This window comes from Pleurodeles waltl, chromosome 4_2, assembly GCF_031143425.1.
Source record: "Pleurodeles waltl isolate 20211129_DDA chromosome 4_2, aPleWal1.hap1.20221129, whole genome shotgun sequence".
NCBI lineage: Eukaryota > Metazoa > Chordata > Amphibia > Caudata > Salamandridae > Pleurodeles > Pleurodeles waltl.
The window spans coordinates 880,826,776-880,841,651 of record NC_090443.1 but is presented as its reverse complement, the minus strand read 5'-3'; positions in this window follow the sequence as shown (position 1 = coordinate 880,841,651).

The window sequence follows — 14,876 nt, the reverse complement described above, 5'->3', positions numbered from 1 at the left end:
AAAAGAAGTGAAATGTGAGATCGAGTTTTCGCCAATTACATTGAGAAAGGCAGTGATTGCTGAAACGCGTCTGTGGGCGAAATGAAATGGATCTAACTTACCCGTGAGTGCTCCCAAAACTTTGCTGGTATATTATTATTGTGTATTCCACCAACACGCATGGGCAGCACCCGTCCGTCAGAGTTCAGCATTTTCTGTGGTGGTTTTGTTTGTATTGACATTAATTAAAATGCTGGAACCACTGCTTGCCGTGGAAATATGATGCCCGTTTGACACAAGGTCAAGTCATTACTAAATGAGGAGTTTCCAGTACTATACTCGGGGCTTCACGGACATAATGTTGACAAATTGGCAGTTGCAGCAGAACGAGGGAAGTGGCATTTATTGATAATTTTGAATGAAAAGTATCCCGCGGAAAAAAGATATAATATGGTGATTGTGCCGCACATTTAAAGCAAGTATTCGAGAAGTCAAAATCTTGGGACTCTGAATGAAATTAGTCATGTTGGAATAATGTAGGCACTTTGATTTCAAGTCCGCTCTCTATGACCATGATGCTTTCCAAATAAAAAGAAGTGAAATGTGAGATCGAGTTTTCGCCAATTACATTGAGAAAGGCAGTGATTGCTGAAACCCGTCTGTGGGCGAAATGAAATGGATCTAACTTACCCGTGAGTGCTCCCAAAACTTTGCTGGTATATTATTATCGTGTATTCCACCAACACGCATGGGCAGCACCCGTTCGTCAGAGTTCAGCATTTTCTGTGGTGGTTTTGTTTGTATTGACATTAATTAAAATGCTGGAACCACTGCTTGCCGTGGAAATATGATGCCCGTTTGACACAAGGTCAAGTCATTACTAAATGAGGAGTTTCCAGTACTATACTCGGGGCTTCACGGACATAATGTTGACAAATTGGCAGTTGCAGCAGAACGAGGGAAGTGGCATTTATTGATAATTTTGAATGAAAAGTATCCAGCGGAAAAAAGATATAATATGGTGATTGTGTCGCACATTTAAAGCAAGTATTCGAGAAGTCAAAATCTTGGGACTCTGAATGAAATTAGTCATGTTGGAATAATGTAGGCACTTTGATTTCAAGTCCGCTCTCTATGACCATGATGCTTTCCAAATAAAAAGAAGTGAAATGTGAGATCGAGTTTTCGCCAATTACATTGAGAAAGGCAGTGATTGCTGAAACGCGTCTGTGGGCGAAATGAAATGGATCTAACTTACCCGTGAGTGCTCCCAAAACTTTGCTGGTATATTATTATCGTGTATTCCACCAACACGCATGGGCAGCACCCGTTCGTCAGAGTTCAGCATTTTCTGTGGTGGTTTTGTTTGTATTGACATTAATTAAAATGCTGGAACCACTGCTTGCCGTGGAAATATGATGCCCGTTTGACACAAGGTCAAGTCATTACTAAATGAGGAGTTTCCAGTACTATACTCGGGGCTTCACGGACATAATGTTGACAAATTGGCAGTTGCAGCAGAACGAGGGAAGTGGCATTTATTGATAATTTTGAATGAGAAGTATCCTGCGGAAAAAAGATATAATATGGTGATTGTGCCGCACATTTAAAGCAAGTATTCGAGAAGTCAAAATCTTGGGACTCTGAATGAAATTAGTCATGTTGGAATAATGTAGGCACTTTGATTTCAAGTCCGCTCTCTATGACCATGATGCTTTCCAAATAAAAAGAAGTGAAATGTGAGATCGAGTTTTCGCCAATTACATTGAGAAAGGCAGTGATTGCTGAAACCCGTCTGTGGGCGATATGAAATGGATCTAACTTACCCGTGAGTGCTCCCAAAACTTTGCTGGTATATTATTATCGTGTATTCCACCAACACGCATGGGCAGCACCCGTTCGTCAGAGTTCAGCATTTTCTGTGGTGGTTTTGTTTGTATTGACATTAATTAAAATGCTGGAACCACTGCTTGCCGTGGAAATATGATGCCCGTTTGACACAAGGTCAAGTCATTACTAAATGAGGAGTTTCCAGTACTATACTCGGGGCTTCACGGACATAATGTTGACAAATTGGCAGTTGCAGCAGAACGAGGGAAGTGGCATTTATTGATAATTTTGAATGAAAAGTATCCAGCGGAAAAAAGATATAATATGGTGATTGTGTCGCACATTTAAAGCAAGTATTCGAGAAGTCAAAATCTTGGGACTCTGAATGAAATTAGTCATGTTGGAATAATGTAGGCACTTTGATTTCAAGTCCGCTCTCTATGACCATGATGCTTTCCAAATAAAAAGAAGTGAAATGTGAGATCGAGTTTTCGCCAATTACATTGAGAAAGGCAGTGATTGCTGAAACGCGTCTGTGGGCGAAATGAAATGGATCTAACTTACCCGTGAGTGCTCCCAAAACTTTGCTGGTATTATTATAGTGTATTCCACCAACACGCATGGGCAGCGCCCGTTCGTCAGAGTTCAGCATTTTCTGTGGTGGTTTTGTTTGTATTGACATTAATTAAAATGCTGGAACCACTGCTTGCCGTGGAAATATGATGCCCGTTTGACACAAGGTCAAGTCATTACTAAATGAGGAGTTTCCAGTACTATACTCGGGGCTTCACGGACATAATGTTGACAAATTGGCAGTTGCAGCAGAACGAGGGAAGTGGCACTTATTGATAATTTTGAATGAAAAGTATCCCGCGGAAAAAAGATATAATATGGTGATTGTGCCGCACATTTAAAGCAAGTATTCGAGAAGTCAAAATCTTGGGACTCTGAATGAAATTAGTCATGTTGGAATAATGTAGGCACTTTGATTTCCAGTCCGCTCTCTATGACCATGATGCTTTCCAAATAAAAAAAAGTGAAATGTGAGATCGAGTTTTCGCCAATTACATTGAGAAAGGCAGTGATTGCTGAAACGCGTCTGTGGGCGAAATGAAATGGATCTAACTTACCCGTGAGTGCTCCCAAAACTTTGCTGGTATATTATTATCGTGTATTCCACCAACACGCATGGGCAGCACCCGTTCGTCAGAGTTCAGCATTTTCTGTGGTGGTTTTGTTTGTATTGACATTAATTAAAATGCTGGAACCACTGCTTGCCGTGGAAATATGATGCCCGTTTGACACAAGGTCAAGTCATTACTAAATGAGGAGTTTCCAGTACTATACTCGGGGCTTCACGGACATAATGTTGACAAATTGGCAGTTGCAGCAGAACGAGGGAAGTGGCATTTATTGATAATTTTGAATGAAAAGTATCCCGCGGAAAAAAGATATAATATGGTGATTGTGCCGCACATTTAAAGCAAGTATTCGAGAAGTCAAAATCTTGGGACTCTGAATGAAATTAGTCATGTTGGAATAATGTAGGCACTTTGATTTCAAGTCCGCTCTCTATGACCATTGTGCTTTCCAAATAAAAAGAAGTGAAATGTGAGATCGAGTTTTCGCCAATTACATTGAGAAAGGCAGTGATTGCTGAAACCCGTCTGTGGGCGAAATGAAATGGATCTAACTTACCCGTGAGTGCTCCCAAAACTTTGCTGGTATATTATTATCGTGTATTCCACCAACACGCATGGGCAGCACCCGTTCGTCAGAGTTCAGCATTTTCTGTGGTGGTTTTGTTTGTATTGACATTAATTAAAATGCTGGAACCACTGCTTGCCGTGGAAATATGATGCCCGTTTGACACAAGGTCAAGTCATTACTAAATGAGGAGTTTCCAGTACTATACTCGGGGCTTCACGGACATAATGTTGACAAATTGGCAGTTGCAGCAGAACGAGGGAAGTGGCATTTATTGATAATTTTGAATGAAAAGTATCCAGCGGAAAAAAGATATAATATGGTGATTGTGTCGCACATTTAAAGCAAGTATTCGAGAAGTCAAAATCTTGGGACTCTGAATGAAATTAGTCATGTTGGAATAATGTAGGCACTTTGATTTCAAGTCCGCTCTCTATGACCATGATGCTTTCCAAATAAAAAGAAGTGAAATGTGAGATCGAGTTTTCGCCAATTACATTGAGAAAGGCAGTGATTGCTGAAACGCGTCTGTGGGCGAAATGAAATGGATCTAACTTACCCGTGAGTGCTCCCAAAACTTTGCTGGTATATTATTATCGTGTATTCCACCAACACGCATGGGCAGCACCCGTTCGTCAGAGTTCAGCATTTTCTGTGGTGGTTTTGTTTGTATTGACATTAATTAAAATGCTGGAACCACTGCTTGCCGTGGAAATATGATGCCCGTTTGACACAAGGTCAAGTCATTACTAAATGAGGAGTTTCCAGTACTATACTCGGGGCTTCACGGACATAATGTTGACAAATTGGCAGTTGCAGCAGAACGAGGGAAGTGCATTTATTGATAATTTTGAATGAAAAGTATCCTGCGGAAAAAAGATATAATATGGTGATTGTGCCGCACATTTAAAGCAAGTATTCGAGAAGTCAAAATCTTGGGACTCTGAATGAAATTAGTCATGTTGGAATAATGTAGGCACTTTGATTTCAAGTCCGCTCTCTATGACCATGATGCTTTCCAAATAAAAAGAAGTGAAATGTGAGATCGAGTTTTCGCCAATTACATTGAGAAAGGCAGTGATTGCTGAAACGCGTCTGTGGGCGAAATGAAATGGATCTAACTTACCCGTGAGTGCTCCCAAAACTTTGCTGGTATATTATTATTGTGTATTCCACCAACACGCATGGGCAGCACCCGTTCGTCAGAGTTCAGCATTTTCTGTGGTGGTTTTGTTTGTATTGACATTAATTAAAATGCTGGAACCACTGCTTGCCGTGGAAATATGATGCCCGTTTGACACAAGGTCAAGTCATTACTAAATGAGGAGTTTCCAGTACTATACTCGGGGCTTCACGGACATAATGTTGACAAATTGGCAGTTGCAGCAGAACGAGGGAAGTGGCATTTATTGATAATTTTGAATGAAAAGTATCCCGCGGAAAAAAGATATAATATGGTGATTGTGCCGCACATTTAAAGCAAGTATTCGAGAAGTCAAAATCTTGGGACTCTGAATGAAATTAGTCATGTTGGAATAATGTAGGCACTTTGATTTCAAGTCCGCTCTCTATGACCATTGTGCTTTCCAAATAAAAAGAAGTGAAATGTGAGATCGAGTTTTCGCCAATTACATTGAGAAAGGCATTGATTGCTGAAACCCGTCTGTGGGCGAAATGAAATGGATCTAACTTACCCGTGAGTGCTCCCAAAACTTTGCTGGTATATTATTATCGTGTATTCAACCAACACGCATGGGCAGCACCCGTTCGTCAGAGTTCAGCATTTTCTGTGGTGGTTTTGTTTGTATTGACATTAATTAAAATGCTGGAACCACTGCTTGCCGTGGAAATATGATGCCCGTTTGACACAAGGTCAAGTCATTACTAAATGAGGAGTTTCCAGTACTATACTCGGGGCTTCACGGACATAATGTTGACAAATTGGCAGTTGCAGCAGAACGAGGGAAGTGGCATTTATTGATAATTTTGAATGAAAAGTATCCCGCGGAAAAAATATATAATATGGTGATTGTGTCGCACATTTAAAGCAAGTATTCGAGAAGTCAAAATCTCGGGACTCTGAATGAAATTAGTCATGTTGGAATAATGTAGGCACTTTGATTTCAAGTCCGCTCTCTATGACCATGATGCTTTCCAAATAAAAAGAAGTGAAATGTGAGATCGAGTTTTCGCCAATTACATTGAGAAAGGCAGCGATCGCTGAAACGCGTCTGTGGGCGAAATGAAATGGATCTAACATACCCGTGAGTGCTCCCAAAACTTTGCTGGTATATTATTATCGTGTATTCCACCAACACGCATGGGCAGCACCCGTTCGTCAGAGTTCAGAATTTTCTGTGGTGGTTTTGTTTGTATTGACATTAATTAAAATGCTGGAACCACTGCTTGCCGTGGAAATATGATGCCCGTTTGACACAAGGTCAAGTCATTACTAAATGAGGAGTTTCCAGTACTATACTCGGGGCTTCACGGACATAATGTTGACAAATTGGCAGTTGCAGCAGAACGAGGGAAGTGGCATTTATTGATAATTTTGAATTAAAAGTATCCCGCGGAAAAAATATATAATATGGTGATTGTGCCGCACATTTAAAGCAAGTATTCGAGAAGTCAAAATCTTGGGACTCTGAATGAAATTAGTCATGTTGGAATAATGTAGGCACTTTGATTTCAAGTCCGCTCTCTATGACCATGATGCTTTCCAAATAAAAAGAAGTGAAATGTGAGATCGAGTTTTCGCCAATTACATTGAGAAAGGCAGTGATTGCTGAAACGCGTCTGTGGGCGAAATGAAATGGATCTAACTTACCCGTGAGTGCTCCCAAAACTTTGCTGGTATATTATTATCGTGTATTCCACCAACACGCATGGGCAGCACCCGTTCGTCAGAGTTCAGCATTTTCTGTGGTGGTTTTGTTTGTATTGACATTAATTAAAATGCTGGAACCACTGCTTGCCGTGGAAATATGATGCCCGTTTGACACAAGGTCAAGTCATTACTAAATGAGGAGTTTCCAGTACTATACTCGGGGCTTCACGGACATAATGTTGACAAATTGGCAGTTGCAGCAGAACGAGGGAAGTGGCATTTATTGATAATTTTGAATGAAAAGTATCCCGCGGAAAAAAGATATAATATGGTGATTGTGCCGCACATTTAAAGCAAGTATTCGAGAAGTCAAAATCTTGGGACTCTGAATGAAATTAGTCATGTTGGAATAATGTAGGCACTTTGATTTCAAGTCCGCTCTCTATGACCATTGTGCTTTCCAAATAAAAAGAAGTGAAATGTGAGATCGAGTTTTCGCCAATTACATTGAGAAAGGCAGTGATTGCTGAAACCCGTCTGTGGGCGAAATGAAATGGATCTAACTTACCCGTGAGTGCTCCCAAAACTTTGCTGGTATATTATTATCGTGTATTCCACCAACACGCATGGGCAGCACCCGTTCGTCAGAGTTCAGCATTTTCTGTGGTGGTTTTGTTTGTATTGACATTAATTAAAATGCTGGAACCACTGCTTGCCGTGGAAATATGATGCCCGTTTGACACAAGGTCAAGTCATTACTAAATGAGGAGTTTCCAGTACTATACTCGGGGCTTCACTGACATAATGTTGACAAATTGGCAGTTGCAGCAGAACGAGGGAAGTGGCATTTATTGATAATTTTGAATGAAAAGTATCCAGCGGAAAAAAGATATAATATGGTGATTGTGTCGCACATTTAAAGCAAGTATTCGAGAAGTCAAAATCTTGGGACTCTGAATGAAATTAGTCATGTTGGAATAATGTAGGCACTTTGATTTCAAGTCCGCTCTCTATGACCATGATGCTTTCCAAATAAAAAGAAGTGAAATGTGAGATCGAGTTTTCGCCAATTACATTGAGAAAGGCAGTGATTGCTGAAACGCGTCTGTGGGCGAAATGAAATGAATCTAACTTACCCGTGAGTGCTCCCAAAACTTTGCTGGTATATTATTATCGTGTATTCCACCAACACGCATGGGCAGCACCCGTTCGTCAGAGTTCAGCATTTTCTGTGGTGGTTTTGTTTGTATTGACATTAATTAAAATGCTGGAACCACTGCTTGCCGTGGAAATATGATGCCCGTTTGACACAAGGTCAAGTCATTACTAAATGAGGAGTTTCCAGTACTATACTCGGGGCTTCACGGACATAATGTTGACAAATTGGCAGTTGCAGCAGAACGAGGGAAGTGGCATTTATTGATAATTTTGAATGAAAAGTATCCCGCGGAAAAAAGATATAATATGGTGATTGTGCCGCACATTTAAAGCAAGTATTCGAGAAGTCAAAATCTTGGGACTCTGAATGAAATTAGTCATGTTGGAATAATGTAGGCACTTTGATTTCAAGTCCGCTCTCTATGACCATTGTGCTTTCCAAATAAAAAGAAGTGAAATGTGAGATCGAGTTTTCGCCAATTACATTGAGAAAGGCAGTGATTGCTGAAACCCGTCTGTGGGCGAAATGAAATGGATCTAACTTACCCGTGAGTGCTCCCAAAACTTTGCTGGTATATTATTATCGTGTATTCAACCAACACGCATGGGCAGCACCCGTTCGTCAGAGTTCAGCATTTTCTGTGGTGGTTTTGTTTGTATTGACATTAATTAAAATGCTGGAACCACTGCTTGCCGTGGAAATATGATGCCCGTTTGACACAAGGTCAAGTCATTACTAAATGAGGAGTTTCCAGTACTATACTCGGGGCTTCACGGACATAATGTTGACAAATTGGCAGTTGCAGCAGAACGAGGGAAGTGGCATTTATTGATAATTTTGAATGAAAAGTATCCCGCGGAAAAAAGATATAATATGGTGATTGTGCCGCACATTTAAAGCAAGTATTCGAGAAGTCAAAATCTTGGGACTCTGAATGAAATTAGTCATGTTGGAATAATGTAGGCACTTTGATTTCAAGTCCGCTCTCTATGACCATGATGCTTTCCAAATAAAAAGAAGTGAAATGTGAGATCGAGTTTTCGCCAATTACATTGAGAAAGGCAGTGATTGCTGAAACCCGTCTGTGGGCGATATGAAATGGATCTAACTTACCCGTGAGTGCTCCCAAAACTTTGCTGGTATATTATTATCGTGTATTCCACCAACACGCATGGGCAGCACCCGTTCGTCAGAGTTCAGCATTTTCTGTGGTGGTTTTGTTTGTATTGACATTAATTAAAATGCTGGAACCACTGCTTGCCGTGGAAATATGATGCCCGTTTGACACAAGGTCAAGTCATTACTAAATGAGGAGTTTCCAGTACTATACTCGGGGCTTCACGGACATAATGTTGACAAATTGGCAGTTGCAGCAGAACGAGGGAAGTGGCATTTATTGATAATTTTGAATGAAAAGTATCCAGCGGAAAAAAGATATAATATGGTGATTGTGTCGCACATTTAAAGCAAGTATTCGAGAAGTCAAAATCTTGGGACTCTGAATGAAATTAGTCATGTTGGAATAATGTAGGCACTTTGATTTCAAGTCCGCTCTCTATGACCATGATGCTTTCCAAATAAAAAGAAGTGAAATGTGAGATCGAGTTTTCGCCAATTACATTGAGAAAGGCAGTGATTGCTGAAACGCGTCTGTGGGCGAAATGAAATGGATCTAACTTACCCGTGAGTGCTCCCAAAACTTTGCTGGTATTATTATAGTGTATTCCACCAACACGCATGGGCAGCACCCGTTCGTCAGAGTTCAGCATTTTCTGTGGTGGTTTTGTTTGTATTGACATTATTTAAAATGCTGGAACCACTGCTTGCCGTGGAAATATGATGCCCGTTTGACACAAGGTCAAGTCATTACTAAATGAGGAGTTTCCAGTACTATACTCGGGGCTTCACGGACATAATGTTGACAAATTGGCAGTTGCAGCAGAACGAGGGAAGTGGCACTTATTGATAATTTTGAATGAAAAGTATCCCGCGGAAAAAAGATATAATATGGTGATTGTGCCGCACATTTAAAGCAAGTATTCGAGAAGTCAAAATCTTGGGACTCTGAATGAAATTAGTCATGTTGGAATAATGTAGGCACTTTGATTTCCAGTCCGCTCTCTATGACCATGATGCTTTCCAAATAAAAAGAAGTGAAATGTGAGATCGAGTTTTCGCCAATTACATTGAGAAAGGCAGTGATTGCTGAAACGCGTCTGTGGGCGAAATGAAATGGATCTAACTTACCCGTGAGTGCTCCCAAAACTTTGCTGGTATATTATTATTGTGTATTCCACCAACACGCATGGGCAGCACCCGTTCGTCAGAGTTCAGCATTTTCTGTGGTGGTTTTGTTTGTATTGACATTAATTAAAATGCTGGAACCACTGCTTGCCGTGGAAATATGATGCCCGTTTGACACAAGGTCAAGTCATTACTAAATGAGGAGTTTCCAGTACTATACTCGGGGCTTCACGGACATAATGTTGACAAATTGGCAGTTGCAGCAGAACGAGGGAAGTGGCATTTATTGATAATTTTGAATGAAAAGTATCCCGCGGAAAAAAGATATAATATGGTGATTGTGCCGCACATTTAAAACAAGTATTCGAGAAGTCAAAATCTTGGGACTCTGAATGAAATTAGTCATGTTGGAATAATGTAGGCACTTTGATTTCAAGTCCGCTCTCTATGACCATTGTGCTTTCCAAATAAAAAGAAGTGAAATGTGAGATCGAGTTTTCGCCAATTACATTGAGAAAGGCAGTGATTGCTGAAACCCGTCTGTGGGCGAAATGAAATGGATCTAACTTACCTGTGAGTGCTCCCAAAACTTTGCTGGTATATTATTATTGTGTATTCCACCAACACGCATGGGCAGCACCCGTTCGTCAGAGTTCAGCATTTTCTGTGGTGGTTTTGTTTGTATTGACATTAATTAAAATGCTGGAACCACTGCTTGCCGTGGAAATATGATGGCCGTTTGACACAAGGTCAAGTCATTACTAAATGAGGAGTTTCCAGTACTATACTCGGGGCTTCACGGACATAATGTTGACAAATTGGCAGTTGCAGCAGAACGAGGGAAGTGGCATTTATTGATAATTTTGAATGAAAAGTATCCAGCGGAAAAAAGATATAATATGGTGATTGTGTCGCACATTTAAAGCAAGTATTCGAGAAGTCAAAATCTTGGGACTCTGAATGAAATTAGTCATGTTGGAATAATGTAGGCACTTTGATTTCAAGTCCGCTCTCTATGACCATGATGCTTTCCAAATAAAAAGAAGTGAAATGTGAGATCGAGTTTTCGCCAATTACATTGAGAAAGGCAGTGATTGCTGAAACGCGTCTGTGGGCGAAATGAAATGGATCTAACTTACCCGTGAGTGCTCCCAAAACTTTGCTGGTATATTATTATCGTGTATTCCACCAACACGCATGGGCAGCACCCGTTCGTCACAGTTCAGCATTTTCTGTGGTGGTTTTGTTTGTATTGACATTAATTAAAATGCTGGAACCACTGCTTGCCGTGGAAATATGATGCCCGTTTGACACAAGGTCAAGTCATTACTAAATGAGGAGTTTCCAGTACTATACTCGGGGCTTCACGGACATAATGTTGACAAATTGGCAGTTGCAGCAGAACGAGGGAAGTGCATTTATTGATAATTTTGAATGAAAAGTATCCTGCGGAAAAAAGATATAATATGGTGATTGTGCCGCACATTTAAAGCAAGTATTCGAGAAGTCAAAATCTTGGGACTCTGAATGAAATTAGTCATGTTGGAATAATGTAGGCACTTTGATTTCAAGTCCGCTCTCTATGACCATGATGCTTTCCAAATAAAAAGAAGTGAAATGTGAGATCGAGTTTTCGCCAATTACATTGAGAAAGGCAGTGATTGCTGAAACGCGTCTGTGGGCGAAATGAAATGGATCTAACTTACCCGTGAGTGCTCCCAAAACTTTGCTGGTATATTATTATTGTGTATTCCACCAACACGCATGGGCAGCACCCGTTCGTCAAAGTTCAGCATTTTCTGTGGTGGTTTTGTTTGTATTGACATTAATTAAAATGCTGGAACCACTGCTTGCCGTGGAAATATGATGCCCGTTTGACACAAGGTCAAGTCATTACTAAATGAGGAGTTTCCAGTACTATACTCGGGGCTTCACGGACATAATGTTGACAAATTGGCAGTTGCAGCAGAACGAGGGAAGTGGCATTTATTGATAATTTTGAATGAAAAGTATCCCGCGGAAAAAAGATATAATATGGTGATTGTGCCGCACATTTAAAGCAAGTATTCGAGAAGTCAAAATCTTGGGACTCTGAATGAAATTAGTCATGTTGGAATAATGTAGGCACTTTGATTTCAAGTCCGCTCTCTATGACCATTGTGCTTTCCAAATAAAAAGAAGTGAAATGTGAGATCGAGTTTTCGCCAATTACATTGAGAAAGGCAGTGATTGCTGAAACCCGTCTGTGGGCGAAATGAAATGGATCTAACTTACCCGTGAGTGCTCCCAAAACTTTGCTGGTATATTATTATCGTGTATTCAACCAACACGCATGGGCAGCACCCGTTCGTCAGAGTTCAGCATTTTCTGTGGTGGTTTTGTTTGTATTGACATTAATTAAAATGCTGGAACCACTGCTTGCCGTGGAAATATGATGCCCGTTTGACACAAGGTCAAGTCATTACTAAATGAGGAGTTTCCAGTACTATACTCGGGGCTTCACGGACATAATGTTGACAAATTGGCAGTTGCAGCAGAACGAGGGAAGTGGCATTTATTGATAATTTTGAATGAAAAGTATCCCGCGGAAAAAATATATAATATGGTGATTGTGTCGCACATTTAAAGCAAGTATTCGAGAAGTCAAAATCTTGGGACTCTGAATGAAATTAGTCATGTTGGAATAATGTAGGCACTTTGATTTCAAGTCCGCTCTCTATGACCATGATGCTTTCCAAATAAAAAGAAGTGAAATGTGAGATCGAGTTTTCGCCAATTACATTGAGAAAGGCAGCGATTGCTGAAACGCGTCTGTGGGCGAAATGAAATGGATCTAACATACCCGTGAGTGCTCCCAAAACTTTGCTGGTATATTATTATCGTGTATTCCACCAACACGCATGGGCAGCACCCGTTCGTCAGAGTTCAGCATTTTCTGTGGTGGTTTTGTTTGTATTGACATTAATTAAAATGCTGGAACCACTGCTTGGCGTGGAAATATGATGCCCGTTTGACACAAGGTCAAGTCATTACTAAATGAGGAGTTTCCAGTACTATACTCGGGGCTTCACGGACATAATGTTGACAAATTGGCAGTTGCAGCAGAACGAGGGAAGTGGCATTTATTGATAATTTTGAATTAAAAGTATCCCGCGGAAAAAATATATAATATGGTGATTGTGCCGCACATTTAAAGCAAGTATTCGAGAAGTCAAAATCTTGGGACTCTGAATGAAATTAGTCATGTTGGAATAATGTAGGCACTTTGATTTCAAGTCCGCTCTCTATGACCATGATGCTTTCCAAATAAAAAGAAGTGAAATGTGAGATCGAGTTTTCGCCAATTACATTGAGAAAGGCAGTGATTGCTGAAACGCGTCTGTGGGCGAAATTAAATGGATCTAACTTACCCGTGAGTGCTCCCAAAACTTTGCTGGTATATTATTATCGTGTATTCCACCAACACGCATGGGCAGCACCCGTTTGTCAGAGTTCAGCATTTTCTGTGGTGGTTTTGTTTGTATTGACATTAATTAAAATGCTGGAACCACTGCTTGCCGTGGAAATATGATGCCCGTTTGACACAAGGTCAAGTCATTACTAAATGAGGAGTTTCCAGTACTATACTCGGGGCTTCACGGACATAATGTTGACAAATTGGCAGTTGCAGCAGAACGAGGGAAGTGCATTTATTGATAATTTTGAATGAAAAGTATCCTGCGGAAAAAAGATATAATATGGTGATTGTGCCGCACATTTAAAGCAAGTATTCGAGAAGTCAAAATCTTGGGACTCTGAATGAAATTAGTCATGTTGGAATAATGTAGGCACTTTGATTTCAAGTCCGCTCTCTATGACCATGATGCTTTCCAAATAAAAAGAAGTGAAATGTGAGATCGAGTTTTCGCCAATTACATTGAGAAAGGCAGTGATTGCTGAAACGCGTCTGTGGGCGAAATGAAATGGATCTAACTTACCCGTGAGTGCTCCCAAAACTTTGCTGGTATATTATTATTGTGTATTCCACCAACACGCATGGGCAGCACCCGTTCGTCAGAGTTCAGCATTTTCTGTGGTGGTTTTGTTTGTATTGACATTAATTAAAATGCTGGAACCACTGCTTGCCGTGGAAATATGATGCCCGTTTGACACAAGGTCAAGTCATTACTAAATGAGGAGTTTCCAGTACTATACTCGGGGCTTCACGGACATAATGTTGACAAATTGGCAGTTGCAGCAGAACGAGGGAAGTGGCATTTATTGATAATTTTGAATGAAAAGTATCCCGCGGAAAAAAGATATAATATGGTGATTGTGCCGCACATTTAAAGCAAGTATTCGAGAAGTCAAAATCTTGGGACTCTGAATGAAATTAGTCATGTTGGAATAATGTAGGCACTTTGATTTCAAGTCCGCTCTCTATGACCATGATGCTTTCCAAATAAAAAGAAGTGAAATGTGAGATCGAGTTTTCGCCAATTACATTGAGAAAGGCAGTGATTGCTGAAACCCGTCTGTGGGCGATATGAAATGGATCTAACTTACCCGTGAGTGCTCCCAAAACTTTGCTGGTATATTATTATCGTGTATTCCACCAACACGCATGGGCAGCACCCGTTCGTCAGAGTTCAGCATTTTCTGTGGTGGTTTTGTTTGTATTGACATTAATTAAAATGCTGGAACCACTGCTTGCCGTGGAAATATGATGCCCGTTTGACACAAGGTCAAGTCATTACTAAATGAGGAGTTTCCAGTACTATACTCGGGGCTTCACGGACATAATGTTGACAAATTGGCAGTTGCAGCAGAACGAGGGAAGTGGCATTTATTGATAATTTTGAATGAAAAGTATCCAGCGGAAAAAAGATATAATATGGTGATTGTGTCGCACATTTAAAGCAAGTATTCGAGAAGTCAAAATCTTGGGACTCTGAATGAAATTAGTCATGTTGGAATAATGTAGGCACTTTGATTTCAAGTCCGCTCTCTATGACCATGATGCTTTCCAAATAAAAAGAAGTGAAATGTGAGATCGAGTTTTCGCCAATTACATTGAGAAAGGCAGTGATTGCTGAAACGCGTCTGTGGGCGAAATGAAATGGATCTAACTTACCCGTGAGTGCTCCC